Consider the following 22037-nt stretch of genomic DNA (forward strand, 5'->3'; position numbering starts at 1 on the left):
AGGGATGTATGCGTACACAAAAAATAAAAATGAAAAACAAGCAACTACTGCAGTTAAAATCTAAAAATGTAAATTCAGTTACATGATCATGACTCGGAAGGGGAAGTTAAAAAGTAAAAAAACACAAGGTAGGAGAGAGGTTAGCTTTACATGCCATGAGGGAGGAAGAGGTCTTCCAAGCACTGTTGTGTATGTTGGTCAATCCCTCTGAAACGCAAAAGGAATGTGCACATAGAAATCAAAGCAGAGTCATCCAGAGAGACTATTTAATTCTTTTTTTTTCTAATTCTCGAAAGGAAGCTGCTATCAAATTGAACTATTCATCACAGCCACTGCTAGGAAATCTATGTGCATAAAATGACAATACACCCAAAGGAAAACAAAATATAGCTATAACATGTCGGATTACTAAATTCAGAGTCCAGCCTACTAACCATTAGACCATGGAACCTAAATACTTACGCGAATGCTGAACTTCATTATGCCAAAACAGAGGCAGTCAGAAACAATATTTAATATTGCTTAATCATATGCCTCAAGAGGAAGAATTTGATCTACATGATCTATAAAGCACAGAGATTGCTATAGCACAACGTCAATCGACAACATTGCTGTGTTTGTATGATATCAGTCAATTGGTACTATGAATCTGTAAAAATTGTAAATGTGCTCTATATTGCCATTTCTGATTCAACGCTCTCAGGTGCATCTTGCAAGGGTTCCATGGTGTAATGGTTAGCACTTTGGACTTTGAATCCAACGATCCGAGTTCAAGTCTCGTTGGAACTATTATCTTGCTCTTACACTCCATTTTCTAATTTCTCAAATTAAAATTCAAGAGAGTTAATATTCAGAAGTTCAGTCGACTCAGGTAGCCGTTTTCACACTCTCTCTCTCTCTCTCTGCACGACATTACATTTAAATGCACTTTGGTGCCTGATACCAATACAGTGATGCAACTACATATCGTTAATGTACAATCCCTAAGGTCAATCAGAGTGGGCACCCAGATATCTCTCAGAAACATTTTCCACAGATGAATAATGTCCAACCTTAACTCTATGAAAAGAAAAATGTACACACTATGTGCAGTAGATTCTCTGCTCACTGGAACATGCAGAAACAACATTGATGTGAAAAGATTGGAAAAAGCCCTATTTTATTAACATTAAAAAATGGTATAAAATTATTTTGGTGAATCATATTCACTTTCACAATCATTCCTATGTTTCAAGCAATTTGATGGTCTTATTAAATGTGTAAAAAATGTAATTCTTTGAGCTGACAAACTGTATGGAGAGCAAACTTTTTATAACTTACAAGAGTTATGAGTTCTAGAAAGCAGTGCATTTAATGATCAAGTGCCCTTGTTTAAAAGTACTTACTTTATTTGGATCACACTTTTCTCGAAAGAAGAAATACACTCTAAATTATCAGGAAACAATTCAACTGATTTTAGGGGCCTCCTGGGCTTTGAATGCAAATCGCTCAGATCAAAAGCCAGTTTAATAGCCATTATACCTTGGAGCTTTGGAGATAAGAGAGTGGGCAGTTTCTTTGTGCCAAAAGAGAGTCATCCCCAGAAACTATTAATATTCTTTGGTCAAAGAAGACTGCCATCAAAGTGGGCTGTAAAGCAAAGCTATTGCTGTTATATCTATCTGCAAATGAAAGGCAACTCTAAAAGAGAAGCAGCACCAAGGTCCCACCGAGATTTGAACTCGGATCGCTGGATTCAGAGTCCAGAGTGCTAACCATTACACCATGAAACCTACGTAATCAGTAGCATGATGCACTTCATTCTGGCAAAACAGAGCACAACAGAGAAAATATGTAATATTCCTATATCATTAGACTCCAGAGGAAGAATTTGATCCAAATGAGGCATGAAGCCAATACTTTGCGATTGCACAGCATCCAACAGCAACAGTGCTGCTTCGATATAATATCAGTAAATGCTTACTATAGGTCAGTAAAAATCTTGACTGTGCCCTATATTCTCATTGCCTTTATGAAGCTATGCTCAACAAGGGTTCCATGGTGTAATGGTTAGCACTTTGGCTTTTCAATCCAGCGATCCGAGTTCAAGTCTCGGTGGAACCTCTCTCTTGCTCTAACACACTTTGTCTCCTTTTTGTCTTAAATTATAGGCCAAAGATAGTAATATTCATAAGGTTAGTGGTGTAGGGTATTCATTTTCGCTCTCACTCTCTGGCATAACTTTTCCTAAAAATCCACTTTTGTGCCTAGCACCTTAACCTTTATGCATTTTTTTTAAATGTATGAACAGTGAGGTCATTCTGAGTCGATGGGCAGATCTGCATCGGAAACATACATAAAAGATTTGAAATGTTCAAACTTAACTCAATGTTAAGAAACATGCTCAATCTGTGACCCAATAGATTCTCTTTTTACTTGAAGATGCAGCAACAACATTAATAATACCATTTTGGGAAAAGCAGCTCTATTGTATCGCCATTCTCTTTCAAAATTGTTAAAGGGTTAATCCTATGAAAAGCGACCATATTCAGAATCAATGATATTAATCAAGCGTCTTAACAGTCTTTACATGTTTGTAAAATGAAGGTATCAGTTTGAGATGAAAAATAGAACGAAGAACACACTTTTCTTAATTCACAAAAGGCCTGAGGTGTATAAATACTGTTTGTACCGACCAAGGGCCCATTCGTGAATGTACTTACTTTAGTTGGATCATACCTTTCTTCAAAGAAGACATCCACAATAAACGATAAGGGAAAGGTTCGACTGATGGTAAGCTCTTACAGAGATTTGAATGCAAATTATTGGATTCAACCTCCAGGGTGCTACCATTACACCATGGGTCTTTCACACCACAGAAAGTGGTGGGTTTCATTATGGCTAAAGAGCGTCATCCATGGAAAATCTTTCTTTTTTCAAATGCACCCAGGGAATAATGCTATGAAAGTGGGCGACACAGCAGCGTCATTGCTATTAAAACAAGACACTGAGAGGAAAACAAACACAGTAATTCCCAAGGACCCATCGAGATTTGAACTCGGATCGCTGGATTCAGAGTCCAGAGTGCTAACCATTACACCATGAACCTACATACTTAGTGACATGATGAACGTCATTGCAGCAAAAAAAGAGCCTTTTAGAGAATGTATGCAATATTCTTTTATCTTATGCCTCCAGAGGAAGAATCCTATCCAAATGAGCTGTAAAGCAAAGAGTTTGCTATTGCGCAACAACCAACTAAACAGTTCCACATTTGCATAATATCCGTGGGCTAGGAATATGAGTTTGTTAAAATGATGCATGAGATCTCGATTCTCATTTCTGTTACAACTCTGTCAGGTTGCACAGCAAGGGGCCCATGGTGTAATGGTTAGCAAAGAACATTACTGAAGGGCCCCTCGGCCAGCCAGAAAGCCAAAATGGAGAGAACGGGCATGAACTGGTTGTGAATGAGCTTCAAAATGCGTTCACATGTAATTGAACTGGTGATCTCCTCAGTTTATTCACCTGGAACTCCTGTCAATAGCAACAGTCGGCAGCTGGGTTGCCAGACATTTTGTCGAAAAAAATTTGTCGACAGGACATTTGGTCGAAACCATTTGGTCGAAAACCAAATGACCGAATTGCTTTTGTTTTTTATTTTCACTTTTTTTTTTTGGGGGGGGGGGTTTGGGGGGTCCCCCCAACCCCCTTTTTTTTCTAAAAACCCCTTTTTTTTCCCTAAACTACAACCTAAAAAATATATATATAAATAAATAAAAAAATCGACCATTTGGCTTTCGACCAAATTACGTCGACCAAATGTCTTTCGACGAAATGTCCAGACAGCGGCAGCTGGTCTGTGTCAGTAATGGCAATTTGATTTTGCCATTTTCACAACTCCCTAATAAATGAACAAAATGTTCCATTTGTAGGCACAGTTACATGCTATGGTATGTATACCATGCTTAATAACCACCATAGGAGGTTCAGAGCACCATCAGCATTCTTACGTACAAAACATGTAAGGAAATAATCAGATCTTTTGCTCTGCAGGAGTCAGGCTTCTTTAAATCCTGACAAAGCGGCAGAGTGCCATTGTAAACTGAGGCATGATGAAACCATGCCCAAGAACCCAGGCCGGTTAAACCCTTCCACTGATGCCCCTAGGCCCCGAATGGCCACGAACGGCCAGGTTCTATAGACAGGGCAGCTGGCATGGATTATGGACACTTTTAACATAGGGTGGTTTTTCAACCTTATCTCCTCTGGGAGCAAAGCGCTGGACAGGGTTTCTTGTACGTTTTTGAGGTTCGCAGGGATCTATGTGTGGATGTTTCTTGGTGTGAAAAGCATGACACCTTTTGGGGTGACACCAGGCTCTTCGGGGAGTTAATTTGCATAATCTCTACTTTCTATTTTATGTGACATGGGCTGCAGTTACATTGTTCTGTTAATAGAGGGCAACACACAGGTCATAGTTCCAAACAGGGGTGCACGGTGTGCTTGCTAGCTTACATTTACAGTTCTATTTGGGATTCACCGCCTTTTCATAAACTGAGTACTCTTCCGGAGTATTTCTAACTTATGTAGGTGTTTTGGGGGTGTTACGTGCCTTTGTATGACTGCTGCAAACCACTTGATATTAGACATTGATTGGAAACGACATAAAAAATCCTGACACATATTGTAAGCGGACATAAAATGACCTATATTAGCTAATATAAGTAAACAGACATCACTCCCCCCTCCCCACAAAAAGGGATGTATGCGTACACAAAAAATAAAAATGAAAAACAAGCAACTACTGCAGTTAAAATCTAAAAATGTAAATTCAGTTACATGATCATGACTCGGAAGGGGAAGTTAAAAGTAAAAAAACACAAGGTAGGAGAGAGGTTAGCTTTACATGCCATGAGGGAGGAAGAGGTCTTCCAAGCACTGTTGTGTATGTTGGTCAATCCCTCTGAAACGCAAAAGGAATGTGCACATAGAAATCAAAGCAGAGTCATCCAGAGAGACTATTTAATTCTTTTTTTTTCAAATTCTCAAAAGGAAGCTGCTATCAAATTGAACTATTCATCACAGCCACTGCTAGGAAATCTATGTGCATAAAATGACAATACACCCAAAGGAAAACAAAATATAGCTATAACATGTCGGATTACTAAATTCAGAGTCCAGCCTACTAACCATTAGACCATGGAACCTAAATACTTACGCAAATGCTGAACTTCATTATGCCAAAACAGAGGCAGTCAGAAACAATATTTAATATTGCTTAATCATATGCCTCAAGAGGAAGAATTTGATCTACATGATCTATAAAGCACAGAGATTGCTATAGCACAACGTCAATCGACAACATTGCTGTGTTTGTATGATATCAGTCAATTGGTACTATGAATCTGTAAAAAGTTGTAAATGTGCTCTATATTGCCATTTCTGATTCAACGCTCTCAGGTGCATCTTGCAAGGGTTCCATGGTGTAATGGTTAGCACTTTGGACTTTGAATCCAACGATCCGAGTTCAAGTCTTGGTGGAACCATTATCTTGCTCTTACACTCCATTTTCTAATTTCTCAAATTACAATTCAACAGAGTTAATATTCAGAAGTTCAGTCGACTCAGGTAGCCGTTTTCACACTCTCTCTCTCTGCACGACATTACATTTAAATGCACTTTGGTGCCTGATACCAATACAGTGATGCAACTACATATCGTTAATGTACAATCCCTAAGGTCAATCAGAGTGGGCACCCAGATATCTCTCAGAAACATTTTCCACAGATGAATAATGTTCAACCTTAACTCTATGAAAAGAAAAATGTACACACTATGTGCAGTAGATTCTCTGCTCACTGGAACATGCAGAAACAACATTGATGTGAAAAGATTGGCAAAAGCCCTATTTTATTAACATTAAAAAATGTTATACAATTATTTTGGTGAATCATATTCACTTTCACAATCATTCCTATGTTTCAAGCAATTTGATGGTCTTATTAAATGTGTAAAAAATGTAATTCTTTGAGCTGACAAACTGTATGGAGAGCAAACTTTTTATAACTTACAAGAGTTATGAGTTCTAGAAAGTAGTGCATTTACTGATCAAGTGCCCTTGTTTAAATGTACTTACTTTATTTGGATCACACCTTTCTCAAAAGAAGAAATAAACTCTAAATTATCAGGAAACAATTCAACTGATTTTAGGGGCCTCCTGGGCTTTGAATGCAAATCGCTCAGATCAAAAGCCAGTTTAATAGACATTATACCTTGGAGCTTTGGAGATAAGAGAGTGGGCAGTTTCTTTGTGGCAAAAGAGAGTCATCCCCAGAAACTATTAATATTCTTTGGTCAAAGAAGACTGCCATCAAAGTGGGCTGTAAAGCAAAGCTATTGCTGTTATATCTATCTGCAAATGAAAGGCAACTCTAAAAGAGAAGCAGCCCCAAGGTCACACCGAGATTTGAACTCGGATCGCTGAATTCAGAGTCCAGAGTGCTAACCATTACACCATGGAACCTACGTTATCAGTAGCATGATGCACTTCACTCTGGCAAAACAGAGCACATCAGAGAAAATATGTAATATTCCTATATCATTAGACTCCAGAGGACGAATTTGATCCAAATGAGGCATGAAGCCAATACTTTGCGATTGCACAGCATCCAACAGCAACAGTGCTGCTTCGATATAATATCAGTAAACGCTTACTATAGGTCAGTAAAAATCTTGACTGTGCCCTATATTCTCATTGCCTTTATGAAGCTCTGCTCAACAAGGGTTCCATGGTGTAATGGTTAGCACTTTGGACTTTGAATCCAGCAGTCTCGGTGGAACCTCGCTCTTGCTCTAACACACTTTGTCTCCTTTTTGTCTTAAATTATAGGCCAAAGAGAGTAATATTCATAAGGTTAGTGGTGTAGGGTATTCATTTTCGCTCTCACTCTCTGGCATAACTTTTCATAAAAATCCACTTTTGTGCCTAGCACCTTAACCTTTATGCATTTTTTTTAAATGTATGAACAGTGAGGTCATTCTGAATCGATGGGCAGATCTGCATCGGAAACATACATAAAAGATTTGAAATGTTCAAACTTAACTCAATGTTAAGAAACATGCTCAATCTGTGACCCAATGGATTCTCTTTTTACTTGAAGATGCAGCAACAACATTAATAATACCATTTTGGGAAAAGCAGCTCTATTGTATCGCCATTCTCTTTCAAAATTGTTAAAGGGTTAATCCTATGAAAAGCGACCATATTCAGAATCAATGATATTAATCAAGCGTCTTAACAGTCTTTACATGTTTGTAAAATGAAGGTATCAGTTTGAGATGAAAAATAGAACGAAGAACACACTTTTCTTAATTCACAAAATGCCTGAGGTGTATAAATACTGTTTGTACCGACCAAGGGCCCATTCGTGAATGTACTTACTTTAGTTGGATCATACCTTTCTTCAAAGAAGACATCCACAATAAACAATAAGGGAAAGGTTCGACTGATGGTAAACTCTTACAGAGATTTGAATGCAAATTATTGGATTCAACCTCCAGGGTGCTACCATTACACCATGGGTCTTTCACACCACAGAAAGTGGTGGGTTTCATTGTGGCTAAAGAGCGTCATCCATGGAAAATCTTTCTTTCTTCAAATGCACCCAGGGAATAATGCTATGAAAGTGGGCGACACAGCAGCGTCATTGCTATTAAAACAAGACACTGAGAGGAAAACAAACACAGTAATTCCCAAGGTCCCATCAAGATTTGATCTCGGATCGCTGGATTCAGAGTCCAGAGTGCTAACCATTACACCATGGAACCTACATACTTAGTGACATGATGAACGTCATTGCAGCAAAAAAAGAGCATTTTAGAGAATGTATGCAATATTCTTTTATCTTATGCCTCCAGAGGAAGAATCCTATCCAAATGAGCTGTAAAGCAAAGAGTTTGCTATTGCGCAACAACCAACTAAACAGTTCCACATTTGCATAATATCCGTGGGCTAGGAATATGAGTTTGTTAAAATGATGCATGAGATCTCGATTCTCATTTCTGTTACAACTCTGTCAGGTTGCACCAGCAAGGGGCCCATGGTGTAATGGTTAGCAAAGAACATTACTGACGGGCCCCTCGGCCAGCCAGAAAGCCAAAATGGAGAGAACGGGCATGAACTGGTTGTGAATGAGCTTCAAAATGCGTTCACAGGTAATTGAACTGGTGATCTCCTCAGTTTATTCACCTGGAACTCCTGTCAATAGCAACATTCGGCAGCTGGGTTGCCAGACATTTTGTCGAAAAAAATTTGTCGACAGGACATTTGGTCGAAACCATTTGGTCGAAAACCAAATGGCCGAATTGCTTTTGTTTTTTATTTTCACTTTTTTTTTTGGGGGGGGGGTTTGGGGGGGTCCCCCCAACCCCCTTTTTTTCCCTAAACTACAACCTAAAAAATATATATATAAATAAATAAAAAAATCGACCATTTGGCTTTCGACCAAATTACGTCGACCAAATGTCTTTCGACGAAATGTCCAGACAGCGGCAGCTGGTCTGTGTCAGTAATGGCAATTTGATTTTGCCATTTTCACAACTCCCTAATAAATGAACAAAATGTTCCATTTGTAGGCACAGTTACATGCTATGGTATGTATACAATGCTTAATAACCACCATAGGAGGTTCAGAGCACCATCCGCATTCTTACGTACAAAACATGTATGGAAATAATCAGATCTTTTGCTCTGCAGGAATCAGGCTTCATTAAATCCTGACAAAGCGGCAGAGTGCCATTGTAAACTGAGGCATGATGAAACCATGCCCAAGAACCCAGGCCGGTTAAACCCTTCCACTCATGTCCCTAGGCCCCGAATGGCCAGGTTCTATAGACATGGCAGCTGGCATGGATTATGGACACTTTTAAGATAGGGTGGCTTTTCAACCTTATCTCCTCTGGGAGCAAAGCGCTGGACAGGTTTCCTGTACGTTTTTGAGGTTCGCAGGGATCTATGTGTGGATGTTTCTTGGTGTGAAAAGCATGACACCTTTTGGGGTGACACCAGGCTCTTCTGGGAGTTAATTTGCATAATCTCTACTTTCTATTTTATGTGACATGGGCTGCAGTTACATTGTTCTGTTAATAGAGGGCAACACACAGGTCATAGTTCCAAACAGGGGTGCACGGTCTGCTTGCTAGCTTACATTTACAGTTCTATTTGGGATTCACCGCCTTTTCATAAACTGAGTACTCTTCCGGAGTATTTCTAACTTATGTAGGTGTTTTGGGGGTGTTACGTGCCTTTGTATGACTGCTGCAAACCACTTGATATTAGACATTGATTGGAAACGACATAAAAAATCCTGACATATATTGTAAGCGGACATAAAATGACCTATATTAGCTAATATAAGTAAACAGACATCACTCCCCACTCCCCACAAAAAGGGATGTATGCGTACACAAAAAATAAAAATGAAAAACAAGCAACTACTGCAGTTAAAATCTAAAAATGTAAATTCAGTTACATGATCATGACTCGGAAGGGGAAGTTAAAAAGTAAAAAAACACAAGGTAGGAGAGAGGTTAGCTTTACATGCCATGAGGGAGGAAGAGGTCTTCCAAGCACTGTTGTGTATGTTGGTCAATCCCTCTGAAACGCAAAACGAATGTGCACATAGAAATCAAAGCAGAGTCATCCAGAGAGACTATTTAATTCTTTTTTTTTCAAATTCTCGAAAGGAAGCTGCTATCAAATTGAACTATTCATCACAGCCACTGCTAGGAAATCTATGTGCATAAAATGACAATACACCCAAAGGAAAACAAAATATAGCTATAACATGTCGGATTACTAAATTCAGAGTCCAGCCTACTAACCATTAGACCATGGAACCTAAATACTTACGCAAATGTTGAACTTCATTATGCCAAAACAGAGGCAGTCAGAAACAATATTTAATATTGCTTAATCATATGCCTCAAGAGGAAGAATTTGATCTACATGATCTATAAAGCACAGAGATTGCTATAGCACAACGTCAATCGACAGCATTGCTGTGTTTGTATGATATCAGTCAATTGGGACTATGAATCTGTAAAAATTGTAAATGTGCTCTATATTGCCATTTCTGAATCAACGCTCTCAGGTGCATCTCGCAAGGGTTCCATGGTTTAATGGTTAGCACTTTGGACTTTGAATCCAACGATCCGAGGTCAAGTCTCGGTGGAACCATTATCTTGCTCTTACACTCCATTTTCTAATTTCTCAAATTACAATTCAACAGAGTTAATACTCAGAAGTTCATTCGACTCAGGTAGCCGTTTTCACACTCTCTCTCTCTCTGCACGACATTACATTTAAATGCACTTTGGTGCCTGATACCAATACAGTGATGCAACTACATATCGTTAATGTACAATCCCTAAGGTCAATCAGAGTGGGCACCCAGATATCTCTCAGAAACATTTTCCACAGATGAATAATGTCCAACCTTAACTCTATGAAAAGAAAAATGTACACACTATGTGCAGTAGATTTTCTGCTCACTGGAACATGCAGAAACAACATTGATGTGAAAAGATTGGAAAAAGCCCTATTTTATTAACATTAAAAAATGTTATACAATTATTTTGGTGAATCATATTCACTTTCACAATCATTCCTATGTTTCAAGCAATTTGATGGTCTTATTAAATGTGTAAAAAATGTAATTCTTTGAGCTGACAAACTGTATGGAGAGCAAACTTTTTATAACTTACAAGAGTTATGAGTTCTAGAAAGTAGTGCATTTACTGATCAAGTGCCCTTGTTTAAATGTACTTACTTTATTTGGATCACACCTTTCTCAAAAGAAGAAATAAACTCTAAATTATCAGGAAACAATTCAACTGATTTTAGGGGCCTCCTGGGCTTTGAATGCAAATCGCTCAGATCAAAAGCCAGTTTAATAGCCATTATACCTTGGAGCTTTGGAGATAAGAGAGTGGGCAGTTTCTTTGTGGCAAAAGAGAGTCATCCCCAGAAACTATTAATATTCTTTGGTCAAAGAAGACTGCCATCAAAGTGGGCTGTAAAGCAAAGCTATTGCTGTTATATCTATCTGCAAATGAAAGGCAACTCTAAAAGAGAAGCAGCCCCAAGGTCACACGGAGATTTGAACTCGGATCGCTGGATTCAGAGTTCAGAGTGCTAACCATAACACCATGGAACCTACGTAATCAGTAGCATGATGCACTTCACTCTGGCAAAACAGAGCACATCAGAGAAAATATGTAATATTCCTATATCATTAGACTCCAGAGGAAGAATTTGATCCAAATGAGGCATGAAGCCAATACTTTGCGATTGCACAGCATCCAACAGCAACAGTGCTGCTTCGATATAATATCAGTAAACGCTTACTATAGGTCAGTAAAAATCTTGACTGTGCCCTATATTCTCATTGCCTTTATGAAGCTCTGCTCAACAAGGGTTCCATGGTGTAATGGTTAGCACTTTGGACTTTGAATCCAGCGATCTGAGTTCAAGTCTCGGTGGAACCTCTCTCTTGCTCTAACACACTTTGTCTCCTTTTTGTCTTAAATTATAGGCCAAAGAGAGTAATATTCATAAGGTTAGTGGTGTAGGGTATTCATTTTCGCTCTCACTCTCTGGCATAACTTTTCATAAAAATCCACTTTTGTGCCTAGCACCTTAACCTTTATGCATTTTTTTTAAATGTATGAACAGTGAGGTCATTCTGAGTCGATGGGCAGATCTGCATCGGAAACATACATAAAAGATTTGAAATGTTCAAACTTAACTCAATGTTAAGAAACATGCTCAATCTGTGACCCAATGGATTCTCTTTTTACTTGAAGATGCAGCAACAACATTAATAATACCATTTTGGGAAAAGCAGCTCTATTGTATCGCCATTCTCTTTCAAAATTGTTAAAGGGTTAATCCTATGAAAAGCGACCATATTCAGAATCAACGATATTAATCAAGCGTCTTAACAGTCTTTACATGTTTGTAAAATGAAGGTATCAGTTTGAGATGAAAAATAGAACGAAGAACACAGTTTTCTTAATTCACAAAAGGCCTGAGGTGTATAAATACTGTTTGTACCGACCAAGGGCCCATTCGTGAATGTACTTACTTTAGTTGGATCAAACCTTTCTTTAAATAAGACATCCACAATATTCGATAAGGGAAAGGTTCGACTGATGGTAAGCTCTTACAGAGATTTGAATGCAAATTATTGGATTCAACCTCCAGGGTGCTACCATTACACCATGGGTCTTTCACACCACAGAAAGTGGTGGGTTTCATTGTGGCTAAAGAGCGTCATCCATGGAAAATCTTTCTTTTTTCAAATGCACCCAGGGAATAATGCTATGAAAGTGGGCGACACAGCAGCGTCATTGCTATTAAAACAAGACACTGAGAGGAAAACAAACACAGTAATTCCGAAGGTCCCATCGAGATTTGAACTTGGATCGCTGGATTCAGAGTCCAGAGTGCTAACCATTACACCATGGAACCTACATACTTAGTGACATGATGAACGTCATTGCAGCAAAAAAAGAGCCTTTTAGAGAATGTATGCAATATTCTTTTATCTTATGCCTCCAGAGGAAGAATCCTATCCAAATGAGCTGTAAAGCAAAGAGTTTGCTATTGCGCAACAACCAACTAAACGTTCCACATTTGCATAATATCCGTGGGCTAGGAATATGAGTTTGTTAAAATGATGCATGAGATCTCGATTCTCATTTCTGTTACAACTCTGTCAGGTTGCACCAGCAAGGGGCCCATGGTGTAATGGTTAGCAAAGAACATTACTGAAGGGCCCCTCGGCCAGCCAGAAAGCCAAAATGGAGAGAACGGGCATGAACTGGTTGTGAATGAGCTTCAAAATGCGTTCACAGGTAATTGAACTGGTTATCTCCTCAGTTTATTCACCTGGAACTTCTGTCAATAGCAACAGTCGGCAGCTGGGTTGCCAGACATTTTGTCGAAGAAAATGTGTCGACAGTACATTTGGTTGAAACCATTTGGTCGAAAACCAAATCGCCGAATTGCTTTTGTTTTTTATTTTCACTTTTTTTTTTGGGGGGGGTGGGGGTTTGGGGGGGTCCCCCCAACCCACTTTTTTTCTAAAAACCCCTTTTTTTCCCTAAACTACAACCTAAAAAAAATATATATAAATAAATAAAAAAATCGACCATTTGGCTTTCGACCAAATTACGTCGACCAAATGTCTTTCGACGAAATGTTCGGACAGCGGCAGCTGGTTGTTAGGAAAGATTTCGTAATTGTTGGGAATTTTCCTTCCATGTGGCAACCCCTAAACTTTTTGCTATTGTTTTTAACCTTGTTCTTGACTTTGCCAGAGAAGCGCAGCCTTCTGCCGCACTTCTCTGGGCTTTCGCTCCTTTCTTACGGGGAAACTGACATGCCCTTAAGACAGTCAGTACGGGGGAACGTTGTTTCCCGTAGTTTCTTTTATCGTGTCGCAGCTTTAGTGCAACACGACACAAGAGGGCACTCTAAGCTAAGTTACAGCTCTCTTGGGTCTCTAGCCTTCTACAGGCCCTAGATACTCTTTTAGGATGGTATTTGATCGGTGCAAGTCATTCAGGGACTGGAATGGTGGCAGCGATCGTTTTGTATATTTTGAGCTCCTTTTGGCGTTCTGAGCACGTTTTTGCACTGAACCCAAAATGGTGGCCTGGCTCCCCAAAATGGCCAGACCACGAGGCTCCTTTGTCCTATCCACTGACCGTCTTGCTCCCTTCACCTTCCCCAGGTCCAGCGACCCGGAACCTTCCTTATTTGGGCATGTACTTTCCCGCGAAACACCGATGCTTTCGCGGGCTTCTACATGTCGTTTGTGTGCCTCCAGGGTGTGGGCTGGGATGTCTGGTCCCAATACACATCCTGGGTGCCAGAGAGTCTAGGGTGGTGTGAATGCCTGGGACCACCGTGGTCCGTGATTGGTCCACATATGGTATGTGTTTTGATGAGTGGATCTCCCATTGGCTCCCCTCCGTTTTGGCGCGAAGGGAACCGTGGATAAGAGGGGGCTGGAAACACCACTACCATGTCGATCTCATGAGTTCTCACGAACGAAGGAATACAGGAGCCAAGTATCCTGCAACCAAGAGGCTGGACCGAGGAATCGCTGGTGACCCGCTGAAGGACTCCTCCTTTGCACTGCTGTCGTCCTGTGAAACCCTTTCCTCCTTGATCGAACCAGAAGGCCTGTACTGGTGCTTCGACCTTTGGAATACCAGGAACAGCTATTCCCGGCATCTTCAACCATCTCCTGCCAAGTAAGCCTTCGGAAGCGTCTCTGGGCCATCCAGTTGACTGACCAGCTTACAAAGGAGTCTGGCTCTGCAACCGCCGCCAGGTTGTGCCATATCTCGAGTCCTTGTCACTCTCCCACGCTTCGTGCACTTGCCGTTCCCAGGTCTGAAGGGAGGAGTGTACTTTTGACTCAGATACGCACGGCCGCTCCGTTGTCCTGCTGCGGCAACAAACTGTGCCAGTTTCGTCGATTGGGACGTCTTTTTGCTCTACACGACTACGAGGCGTTCCCTGCTCTTCTGAACCTGCCAGCTGCTGAAACTAACGTGGAGAAGCCTGGGTCTGCTTGGTTCGGGGACCGGTGAGTAGCATAGCTAGGATATGGTCGCCCTCCTGCAGTAGCCCATTGCTTTTCCCCGCTGTGTAAAACAGCACCCTTTTTGCCGTACTCGCGCTCTGCTTCTGCCCGCTGTGGAGGCTGCGCTTGAGTTGCGGACCCTGTTCTTCTTCTGCTGTGCACTAACCCGAACTGCCTGACTTCCTCCGAAGAACTTCTCCTTTTGCCCGTTGGCACCAGCGTGTGCAGGTACTTTGAGCACAAGGCTCCACTCTTCGCAGGGCTCGGACTTCCATCTAGTTAGGTGCCTCTGAAGGCGAACTGAGTCGAAAGCATTATCGCACTGCCTGTTTTCCTTCCCTTTCAGGTGGACTACATATTTCGTGCTTTAAACGCTTGCGACTGTGTATTTGTATATATATTGTGTTGATATGGTATGTGTTGGCTTAGTATTGTGATATCGTGATTTTCTCGCTACGGTCGTTGTTTTAAAGGCCTTAAAATAAATGTGTATATATTTTTGATATAACACCTGTTTGGAGTAGTTTGTAAGTGTTCTGGTTTTGTGTGCTCATTGCGGGCTTTCAGTCACCCTCACCCCTCTTGAGACCTAGTCTTGACCGCCGCGATCGCTACCTTGATTGGTCTGGCTCGTCCAGAGGTTACCCTGTTCCAAGTAATTAGGTTGGCCTTGTGAACTTCTGCGCCACCAGGACAGAGTTCAGAAATCCGTCTTAACACTGGTTTGTGTCAGTAATGGCAATTTGATTTTACCATTTTCACAACTCCCTAATAAATGAACAAAATGTTCCATTTGTAGGCACAGTTACATGCTATGGTATGTATACCATGCTTAATAACCACCATAGGAGGTTCAGAGCACCATCCGCATTCTTACGTACAAAACATGTAAGGAAAAATCAGATCTTTTGCTCTGCAGGAGTCAGGCTTCTTTAAAGCCTGACAAAGCGGCAGAGTGCCATTGTAAACTGAGGCATGATGAAACCATGCCCAAGAACCCAGGCCGGTTAAACCCTTCCACTCATGCCCCCAGGCCCCGAATGGCCACGAACAGCCAGGTTCTATAGACAGGGCAGCTGGCATGGATTATGGACACTTTTAACATAGGGTGGTTTTTCAACCTTATCTCCTCTGGGAGCAAAGCGCTGGACAGGGTTTCCTGTACGTTTTTGAGGTTCGCAGGGATCTATGTGTGGATGTTTCTTGGTGTGAAAAGCATGACACCTTTTGGGGTGACACCAGGCTCTTCTGGGAGTTAATTTGCATAATCTCTACTTTCTATTTTATGTGACATGGGCTGCAGTTACATTGTTCTGTTAATAGAGGGCAACACACAGGTCATAGTTCCAAACAGGGGTGCACGGTCTGCTTGCTAGCTTACATTTACAGTTTTATTTGGGATTCACCGCCTTTTCATAAACTGAGTACTCTTCGGGAGTATTTCTAACTTATGTAGGTGTTTTGGGGGTGTTACGTGCCTTTGTATGACTGCTGCAAACCACTTGATATTAGACATTGATTGGAAACGACATAAAAAATCCTGACATATATTGTAAGCGGACATAAAATTACCTATATTAGCTAATATAAGTAAACAGACATCACTCCCCCCTCCCCACAAAAAGGGATGTATGCGTACACAAAAAATAAAAATGAAAAACAAGCAACTACTGCAGTTAAAATCTAAAAATGTAAATTCAGTTACATGATCATGACTCAGAAGGGGAAGTTAAAAAGTAAAAAAACACAAGGTAGGAGAGAGGTTAGCTTTACATGCCATGAGGGAGGAAGAGGTCTTCCAAGCACTGTTGTGTATGTTGGTCAATCCCTCTGAAACGCAAAAGGAATGTGCACATAGAAATCAAAGCAGAGTCATCCAGAGAGACTATTTAATTCTTTTTTTTCAAATTCTCGAAAGGAAGCTGCTATCAAATTGAACTATTCATCACAGCCACTGCTAGGAAATCTATGTGCATAAAATGACAATACACCCAAAGGAAAACAAAATATAGCTATAACATGTCGGATTACTAAATTCAGAGTCCAGCCTACTAACCATTAGACCATGGAACCTAAATACTTACGCAAATGCTGAACTTCATTATGCCAAAACAGAGGCAGTCAGAAACAATATTTAATATTGCTTAATCATATGCCTCAAGAGGAAGAATTTGATCTACATGATCTATAAAGCACAGAGATTGCTATAGCACAACGTCAATCGACAGCATTGCTGTGTTTGTATGATATCAGTCAATTGGGACTATGAATCTGTAAAAATTGTAAATGTGCTCTATATTGCCATTTCTGAATCAACGCTCTCAGGTGCATCTCGCAAGTGCCCTTGTTTAAATGTACTTACTTTATTTGGATCACACCTTTCTCGAAAGAAGAAATAAACTCTAAATTATCAGGAAACAATTCAACTGATTTTAGGGGCCTCCTGGGCTTTGAATGCAAATCGCTGAGATCAAAAGCCAGTTTAATAGCCATTATACCTTGGAGCTTTAAAGATATGAGAGTGGGCAGTTTCTTTGTGGCAAAAGAGAGTCATCCCCAGAAACTATTAATATTCTTTGGTCAAAGAAGACTGCCATCAAAGTGGGCTGTAAAGCAAAGCTATTGCTGTTATATCTATCTGCAAATGAAAGGCAACTCTAAAAGAGAAGCAGCCCCAAGGTCCCACCCAGATTTGAACTCAGATCGCTGGATTCAGAGTCCAAAGTGCTAACCATTACACCATGGAACCTACATAATCAGTAGCATGATGCACTTCATTCTGAAAAAACAGAGCACATCAGAGAAAATATGTAATATTCCTATATCATTAGACTCCAGAGGAAGAATTTGATCCAAATAAGGCATGAAGCCAATACTTTGCGATTGCACAGCATCCAACAGCAACAGTGCTGCTTCGATATAATATCAGTAAACGCTTACTATAGGTCAGTAAAAATCTTGACTGTGCCCTATATTCTCATTGCCCTTATGAACCTCTGCTCAACAAGGGTTCCATGGTGTAATGGTTAGCACTTTGGACTTTGAATCCAGCGATCCGAGTTCAAGTCTCGGTGGAACCTCTCTCTTGCTCTAACACACTTTGTCTCCTTTTTGTCTTAAATTATAGGCCAACGATAGTAATATTCATAAGGTTAGTGGTGTAGGGTATTCATTTTCGCTCTCACTCTCTGGCATAACTTTTCATAAAAATCCACTTTTGTGCCTAGCACCTTAACCTTTATGCATTTTTTTTTAAATGTATGAACAGTGAGGTCATTCTGAGTCGATGGGCAGATCTGCATCGGAAACATACATAAAAGATTTGAAATTTTCAAACTTAACTCAATGTTAAGAAACATGCTCAATCTGTGACCCAATGGATTCTCTTTTTACTTGAAGATGCAGCAACAACATTAATAATACCATTTTGGGAAAAGCAGCTCTATTGTATCGCCATTCTCTTTCAAAATTGTTAAAGGGTTAATCCTATGAAAAGCAACCATATTCAGAATCAATGATATTAATCAAGCGTCTTAACAGTCTTTACATGTTTGTAAAATGAAGGTATCAGTTTGAGATGAAAAATAGAACGAAGAACACACTTTTCTTAATTCACAAAAGGCCTGAGGTGTATAAATACTGTTTGTACCGACCCAGGGCCCATTCGTGAATGTACTTACTTTAGTTGGATCATACCTTTCTTCAAAGAAGACATCCACAATAAACGATAAGGGAAAGGTTCGACTGATGGTAAGCTCTTACAGAGATTTGAATGCAAATTATTGGATTCAACCTCCAGGGTGCTACCATTACACCATGGGTCCTTCACACCACAGAAAGTGGTGGGTTTCATTGTGGCTAAAGAGCGTCATCCATGGAAAATCTTTCTTTTTTCAAATGCACCCAGGGAATAATGCTGTGAAAGTGGGCGACACAGCAGCGTCATTGCTATTAAAACAAGACACTGAGAGGAAAACAAACACAGTAATTCCCAAGGTCCCATTGAGATTCGAACTCAGATCGCTGGATTCAGAGTCCAGAGTGCTAACCATTACACCATGGAACCTACATACTTAGTGACATGATGAACGTCATTGCAGCAAAAAAAGAGCCTTTTAGAGAATGTATGCAATATTCTTTTATCTTATGCCTCCAGAGGAAGAATCCTATCCAAATGAGCTGTAAAGCAAAGAGTTTGCTATTGCGCAACAACCAACTAAACAGTTCCACATTTGCATAATATCCGTGGGCTAGGAATATGAGTTTGTTAAAATGATGCATGAGATCTCGATTCTCATTTCTGTTACAACTCTGTCGGGTTGCACCAGCAAGGGGCCCATGGTGTAATGGCTAGCAAAGAACATTAATGAAGGGCCCCTCGGCCAGCCAGAAAGCCAAAATGGAGAGAACGGGCATGAACTGGTTGTGAATGAGCTTCAAAATGCGTTCACAGGTAATTGAACTGGTGATCTCCTCAGTTTATTCACCTGGAACTCCTGTCAATAGCAACAGTCGGCAGCTGGGTTGCCAGACATTTTGTCGAAAAAAATTTGTCGACAGGACATTTGGTCGAAACCATTTGGTCGAAAACCAAATGGGCGAATTGCATTTGTTTTTTATTTTCACTTTTTTTTTTGGGAGGGGGGTTTGGGGGGGTCCCCCCAACCCCCTTTTTTTCCCTAAACTACAACCTAAAAAATATATAAATAAATAAATAAATAAATAAATCGACCATTTGGCTTTCGACCAAATTACGTCGACCAAATGTCTTTCGACGAAATGTCCGGACAGCGGCAGCTGGTCTGTGTCAGTAATGGCAATTTGATTTTGCCATTTTCACAACTCCCTAATAAATGAACAAAATGTTCCATTTGTAGGCACAGTTACATGCTATGGTATGTATACCATGCTTAATAACCACCATAGGAGGTTCAGAGCACCATCCGCATTCTTACGTACAAAACATGTAAGGAAATAATCAGATCTTTTGCTCTGCAGGAGTCAGGCTTCTTTAAAGCTTGACAAAGCGGCAGAGTGCCATTGTAAACTGATGCATGATGAAACCATGCCCAAGAACCCAGGCAGGTTAAACCCTTCCACTCATGCCCCTAGGCCCTGAATGGCCACAAATGGACAGGTTCTATAAACAGGGCAGCTGGCATGGATTATGGACACTTTTAACATAGGGTGGTTTTTCAACCTTATCTCCTCTGGGAGCAAAGCGCTGGACAGGGTTTCCTGTACGTTTTTGAGGTTCGCAGGGATCTATGTGTGGATGTTTCTTGGTGTGAAAAGCATGACACCTTTTGGGGTGACACCAGGCTCTTCTGGGAGGTAATTTGCATAATCTCTACTTTCTATTTTATGTGACATGGGCTGCAGTTACATTGTTCTGTTAATAGAGGGCAACACACAGGTCATAGTTCCAAACAGGGGTGCACGGTCTGCTTGCTAGCTTACATTTACAGTTCTATTTGGGATTCACCGCCTTTTCATAAACTGAGTACTCTTCCGGAGTATTTCTAACTTATGTAGGTGTTTTGGGGGTGTTACGTGCCTTTGTATGACTGCTGCAAACCACTTGATATTAGACATTGATTGGAAACGACATAAAAAATCCTGACACATATTGTAAGCGGACATAAAATGACCTATATTAGCTAATATAAGTAAACAGACATCACTCCCCCCTCCCCACAAAAAGGGATGTATGCGTACACAAACAATAAAAATGAAAAACAAGCAACTACTGCAGTTAAAATCTAAAAATGTAAATTCAGTTACATGATCATGACTCGGAAGGGGAAGTTAAAAAGTAAAAAAACACAAGGTAGGAGAGAGGTTACCTTTACATGCCATGAGGGAGGAAGAGGTCTTCCAAGCACTGTTGTGTATGTTGGTCAATCCCTCTGAAACGCAAAAGGAATGTGCACATAGAAATCAAAGCAGAGTCATCCAGAGAGACTATTTAATTCTTTTTTTTTCAAATTCTCGAAAGGAAGCTGCTATCAAATTGAACTATTCATCACAGCCACTGCTAGGAAATCTATGTGCATAAAATGACAATACACCCAAAGGAAAACAAAATATAGCTATAACATGTCGGATTACTAAATTCAGAGTCCAGCCTACTAACCATTAGACCATGGAACCTAAATACTTACGCAAATGCTGAACTTCATTATGCCAAAACAGAGGCAGTCAGAAACAATATTTAATATTGCTTAATCATATGCCTCAAGAGGAAGAATTTGATCTACATGATCTATAAAGCACAGAGATTGCTATAGCACAACGTCAATCGACAACATTGCTGTGTTTGTATGATATCAGTCAATTGGGACTATGAATCTGTAAAAAATTGTAAATGTGCTCTATATTGCCATTTCTGATTCAACGCTCTCAGGTGCATCTTGCAAGGGTTCCATGGTGTAATGGTTAGCACTTTGGACTTTGAATCCAACGATCCGAGTTCAAGTCTCGGTGGAACCATTATCTTGCTCTTACACTCCATTTTCTAATTTCTCAAATTACAATTCAACAGAGTTAATATTCAGAAGTTCAGTCGACTCAGGTAGCCGTTTTCACACTCTCTCTCTCTCTCTGCACGACATTACATTTAAATGCACTTTGGTGCCTGATACCAATACAGTGATGCAACTACATATCGTTAATGTACAATCCCTAAGGTCAATCAGAGTGGGCACCCAGATATCTCTCAGAAACACTTTCCACAGATGAATAATGTCCAACCTTAACTCTATGAAAAGAAAAATGTACACACTATGTGCAGTAGATTCTCTGCTCACTGGAACATGCAGAAACAACATTGATGTGAAAAGATTGGAAAAAGCCCTATTTTATTAACATTAAAAAATGTTATACAATTATTTTGGTGAATCATATTCACTTTCACAATCATTCCTATGTTTCAAGCAATTTGATGGTCTTATTAAATGTGTAAAAAATGTAATTCTTTGAGCTGACAAACTGTATGGAGAGCAAACTTTTTATAACTTACAAGAGTTATGAGTTCTAGAAAGTAGTGCATTTACTGATCAAGTGCCCTTGTTTAAATGTACTTACTTTATTTGGATTACACCTTTCTCGAAAGAAGAAATAAACTCTAAATTATCAGGAAACAATTCAACTGATTTTAGGGGCCTCCTGGGCTTTGAATGCAAATCGCTGAGATCAAAAGCCAGTTTAATAGCCATTATACCTTGCAGCTTTGGAGATATGAGAGTGGGCAGTTTCTTTGTGGCAAAAGAGAGTCATCCCCAGAGACTATTAATATTCTTTGGTCAAAGAAGACTGCCATCAAAGTGGGCTGTAAAGCAAAGCTATTGCTGTTATATTTATATGCAAATGAAAGGCAACTCTAAAAGAGAAGCA

General features: G+C 40.1%; 10 non-coding genes across 10 annotated transcripts; 6 read left to right on the forward strand and 4 right to left on the reverse strand.

The window, feature by feature from the left end:
* Window positions 1-717: 717 nt before the first annotated feature.
* On the forward strand, window positions 718-789 carry TRNAQ-UUG (transfer RNA glutamine (anticodon UUG)). Its single transcript has one exon. It is a non-coding gene; the product is annotated as a tRNA-Gln (tRNA).
* Window positions 790-1700: 911 nt separating this feature from the next.
* TRNAQ-CUG (transfer RNA glutamine (anticodon CUG)) lies at window positions 1701-1772 on the reverse strand. Its single transcript has one exon. It is a non-coding gene; the product is annotated as a tRNA-Gln (tRNA).
* Window positions 1773-2031: 259 nt separating this feature from the next.
* TRNAE-UUC (transfer RNA glutamic acid (anticodon UUC)) lies at window positions 2032-2103 on the forward strand. Its single transcript has one exon. It is a non-coding gene; the product is annotated as a tRNA-Glu (tRNA).
* A 3353-nt stretch (window positions 2104-5456) lies between these two features.
* On the forward strand, window positions 5457-5528 carry TRNAQ-UUG (transfer RNA glutamine (anticodon UUG)). The gene has a single exon. It is a non-coding gene; the product is annotated as a tRNA-Gln (tRNA).
* A 905-nt stretch (window positions 5529-6433) lies between these two features.
* Window positions 6434-6505, reverse strand: TRNAQ-CUG (transfer RNA glutamine (anticodon CUG)). The gene has a single exon. It is a non-coding gene; the product is annotated as a tRNA-Gln (tRNA).
* A 4952-nt stretch (window positions 6506-11457) lies between these two features.
* On the forward strand, window positions 11458-11529 carry TRNAQ-UUG (transfer RNA glutamine (anticodon UUG)). Its single transcript has one exon. It is a non-coding gene; the product is annotated as a tRNA-Gln (tRNA).
* A 913-nt stretch (window positions 11530-12442) lies between these two features.
* On the reverse strand, window positions 12443-12514 carry TRNAQ-CUG (transfer RNA glutamine (anticodon CUG)). Its single transcript has one exon. It is a non-coding gene; the product is annotated as a tRNA-Gln (tRNA).
* Window positions 12515-17650: 5136 nt separating this feature from the next.
* Window positions 17651-17722, forward strand: TRNAQ-UUG (transfer RNA glutamine (anticodon UUG)). The gene has a single exon. It is a non-coding gene; the product is annotated as a tRNA-Gln (tRNA).
* Window positions 17723-18636: 914 nt separating this feature from the next.
* On the reverse strand, window positions 18637-18708 carry TRNAQ-CUG (transfer RNA glutamine (anticodon CUG)). Its single transcript has one exon. It is a non-coding gene; the product is annotated as a tRNA-Gln (tRNA).
* Window positions 18709-21062: 2354 nt separating this feature from the next.
* On the forward strand, window positions 21063-21134 carry TRNAQ-UUG (transfer RNA glutamine (anticodon UUG)). Its single transcript has one exon. It is a non-coding gene; the product is annotated as a tRNA-Gln (tRNA).
* The last annotated feature ends 903 nt before the right edge of the window (window positions 21135-22037 follow it).

The sequence above is a fragment of the Ambystoma mexicanum genome, chromosome 5p, assembly GCF_040938575.1.
Source record: "Ambystoma mexicanum isolate Mex_15411 chromosome 5p, UKY_AmexF1_1, whole genome shotgun sequence".
Taxonomy (NCBI): Eukaryota; Metazoa; Chordata; class Amphibia; order Caudata; family Ambystomatidae; genus Ambystoma; species Ambystoma mexicanum.